This window comes from Chrysochloris asiatica, unplaced genomic scaffold (assembly GCF_000296735.1).
Source record: "Chrysochloris asiatica unplaced genomic scaffold, ChrAsi1.0 scaffold00144, whole genome shotgun sequence".
In the NCBI taxonomy this organism is placed as follows: Eukaryota; Metazoa; Chordata; class Mammalia; order Afrosoricida; family Chrysochloridae; genus Chrysochloris; species Chrysochloris asiatica.
In genome coordinates, this window is record NW_006408662.1 from 7,807,125 (window position 1) to 7,810,951 (window position 3,827).

At 40.6% G+C, this 3,827-nt stretch overlaps 1 pseudogene; it reads left to right on the plus strand.

Moving 5' to 3' along the window:
• The first annotated feature begins 73 nt into the window (after positions 1-73).
• Positions 74-3,544, plus strand: LOC102814494 (annotated as a pseudogene).
• The last annotated feature ends 283 nt before the right edge of the window (positions 3,545-3,827 follow it).

Here is a 3,827-nt window from a genome sequence, read left to right on the forward strand (position 1 = left end):
TCCTGAGCCCCAGTAACGGATTCCTCCGGCTGACCCACCCACTGCCTGCCTGCCCATCAATCCTTGGGCTGTGATGGATATTTAGAAATTCTTTGGGCTTATACCAAGTGGAAAGAAACTTGTAAATGGAACAATAAATAAGAATGAGAAAACAAAATCTGCTGAAGAAACTTTAAAAAAAAAAAAAAAAAAGGAATAAAGGAAATCAAGGTAAATAGTTCTGGCAAAGATGATGATTTCAGACAGAAACAACCAAACAAGAAAAAGAGGATCATCAAAAAAAAAAAAAGAGAGAGAGGATCATCTATAATTCAGATTCATAATCAGAAGAGACAGTACAGAGTGAAAATGCCCCAAAAAACAACCAGAAAAAATGCCACTGTCTTCTAAACCTGGTAAAATTCAGCAACAGGATCCTGTTACATACGTTTCAGAAACAGATGAAGAAGATGACTTTAGGTATACAAACAAACCCTTTAAATCAAGAGACAATGGCGCATCTGTAAATAGTTACCTTGTAACATCAAATATGCAAAAGAATGAAGAAAACATTAAGACAAGGAATAAGCCTTTATCACAGGTAAAACTTACACCTACATCGGTGCTTGATTATTTTGGAACTGGACGTATTCAGAGATCAGATAAGAAGATAGTGGCTAACCCACCAAAAGAGGCTTCAAAAAATATATACGCTTCCAGACTAAATGATGAAGCCATCGTCAAGCAACTACAACTTGATGAAGATGCAGAGTTGGAGAGGCAAATACTTGAGGATGAAGAGTTTGCCAGAACATTAGCCGTCCTGGAGGAAGAACCCAAGACCAAAAAGACTCTAAAGGGCCCAGAAGGAAAAGAAACATCGTCCTCTGTACAAGCCAATTTAAGTAAAAGAGCAAATCATAGTTATCTTTATAAAGTAAAAACAAAACAATTTGCAGATGAGAGAAAGAACTGCAGCCCTATCAAACAAACTGAATATGAAAGTTCAAAAGAATTTCGGTGATAGTCTAAGTCATCACCTAACAAAACAGTCCTCTCCCACAAAGTCACTTTTAAGCTGACACTTTCGAAAAAAACAAAAAGAAAGTTCTTTTAAAGAAGGAGAGCACATGTGCTCAAAAACACCAGAAAATGTTATCGAATTGAAAGGAGAGACAAAAACTCTTAAAACAAAAACTTCTCCAATTCAGAAAGCATCTACAAGTCCTGAAGATTCGGAAAAGAAGAGCACTGATTATCAGGCCTATCAAAGCTACTTAAATTGAGAAGGTCCCAAAGCTCTGGGCTCCAAAGAAATACCAAAGGAAGCTGAAAATTTTTGGAAGTCCTTATATATTTGTAAGCACTGAAGTAGTGGAGTCCATTGAACAACATGAGACCAAGTCTATAATTGAACGTTTATGGGGGGAAAGTAACCAGAAATGTGAGTAAGAAAACAAACTACCTTGTCATGGGCCAGGATAATGGACAGTCCAAGAGTGATAAGACAACAGCCTTGGAAACGAAAATTATTGATGAAGATGGATTATTGAATCTGATTTGAAGTATGCCAGGCAAGAAGTCCAAGTATGAAATAGCAGCTGAAGCTGAGATGAAGAAAGAAAAGTCCAAACTGGAGAGCATGCCCCCAAAAAAATCAACCAAGGAAAAAGAAAAATTAGCCCAAATAAGAAGGAATCAGAATCTAAAAAGAGCAAGCTGACTCCCCAAAGAGACAGCTCTTTGAAGTCAATGAGAAAGGAAACAGCTGGGCTTCAGAAGGACCTGGACTTTGAGGAGCAGATGCCTGAGTCAACTGACACAAAAGTTGACAGTGGGGCTAGGAATTTGGCTGGTGACAGCAGTGGACACAAAGTGGAAAGTTTGCTCCGATTGGATAAATATAAACCAACCTCTCTCAAGACCATAGATGGACAGCAGGGCGACCAGGGCTGTGGCAACAAACTTCGATGCTGTCTTCAAAACTGGCACAAGAATCCATCTGGAGATAAAAGGCATGCAGCAAAGTTTGGTAACTTTTCTGGCAAAGATGATGGCTCGAGTTTTAAAGCAGCATTGCTTTCAGGCCCTCTAGGTGTTGGCAAAATAACCACAGCTTCCCTGGTTGGTCAGGAATTGGGCTACACCTATGTGGAACTGAATGCAAGCAACATTCAGAGTAAGTGCAGTTTGAAGGAGATTGTTGCAGAATTGCGGAATAATACCAGCATCAAAGGCTTTTATTCAAGTGGTGCAGTACATTCCTTACGCACCAAACATGATCTCATCATGGATGACGTAGATGGCATGGCAGCCAACAAGGACAGGAAAGGAATTTAGGAGTTAATTGGCCTGATAAAACATACAAAAAACCCCATTACTTGTAGGTGCAATGATAGAAATCATCCTAAAATTCATTCGTTGGTTCATTATTGTTTTGATCTTCATTTTCAAAGACCTCGAGTTGAACAGATTAAGGATGCTCTGATCTCTATTGCATTTAAAGATTCCCCCTCCAGCTATGAATGAAATAATCTTGGGATCTAATCAAAATATCAGACAGGTTTTATACAACCTGAGTACATGCAGTGCCCAAAATCAGGCACTAACCTATGACCAGGTCAAGGCTGATTCTAGTAGAGCCAAAAAAGATAGCAAACTGGGTCCATCTCATGTTGCCCGGAAAGTCTTTGTAGTTGGAGAGAAGACTGCTTCTACGTCACTTCTATGTGACTTAAAATAAGTCAGATCTCTTTTTCCATGATTTTTCTATTGCACCCCTCTTTGTCCAGGAGAACTATGTATACATGAGCACTGTAGCCACAGGGGTGACATGAATAAGCGCTTGCTTCTGTTGAGCAGAGCAGCGGATGGCAAATGCACTGATGACCTTGTGAACAATCAGATCCAGAGAAAACAAAACTGGAGCCTTCTGCCCACACAGGCCATTTATTTATGCCAGTGTTCTTCCTAGAGAATTGATGAGGGGGTACATGACTTCATTTCCCACCTTTCTAAGCTGTCTGGGAAAGCACTTGTCTACAGGCAGACATTACCATGTTGTCCAAGACGTAGCATTGCATGTGAGTCTCAGAACATCCTCTAGCAAAAGGACCGTGAACCTGGAAGATCTGCCCCACATAAGAGACACACTTGTACAGCCCTTGGCCTCACAAGGTGGAGAAGGGTTCAGTGTTGCACTCATGGACACTTAAACTATCTGATGAAAGAAGACTTTGGTAATATCATGGAGCTGAGCAGCCAGGGAGGCAAACCTAGTCCTTTCTCCAAGCTGGATCCCAGGGTCAAAGCAGCCTTCTCAAAAGCATACAATAAGGAGGCCAACCTGACTCCACATTCACTCCAGGCAGTGAAGATGGTGACATGCAGCACAGGTCCAGTGCTGGACTCTGAGTAGAATGAGGACTCACATGATGATGAGTCTCAGTCTGATGAACAAGACTGAGATGCTCAGGATGCCGATGCTATGATCAAGAAAAAGACAAAATCGTCAAAGTCAGAAAACGATAAGGACTCTAAAAAAGGAAAAAGTTCCAAGGAATGAAATTGCTCTTCCCTATTGTCACTCACTTTGTACTCACCCTACTGACCAGTTGAGCTGGTCTAGAGGCAGTCTTACCTTTATCTGATTTGATTTTTTTTTTTTTTTTTCAGAAAAACCATGTTTTGGACAGTCATGGGATGGTCTGTGGCCCATTCTGAATAAAATGGTGATTCAACTAGAAGGAGGTAGCCAATAGGCCACTTGTAGAGGTTGACAGGACTGTTCCTTGTCAGTTTACCCAGAGTGTTATGCTACATATAATTAAAACTGAAGACTAAATGTG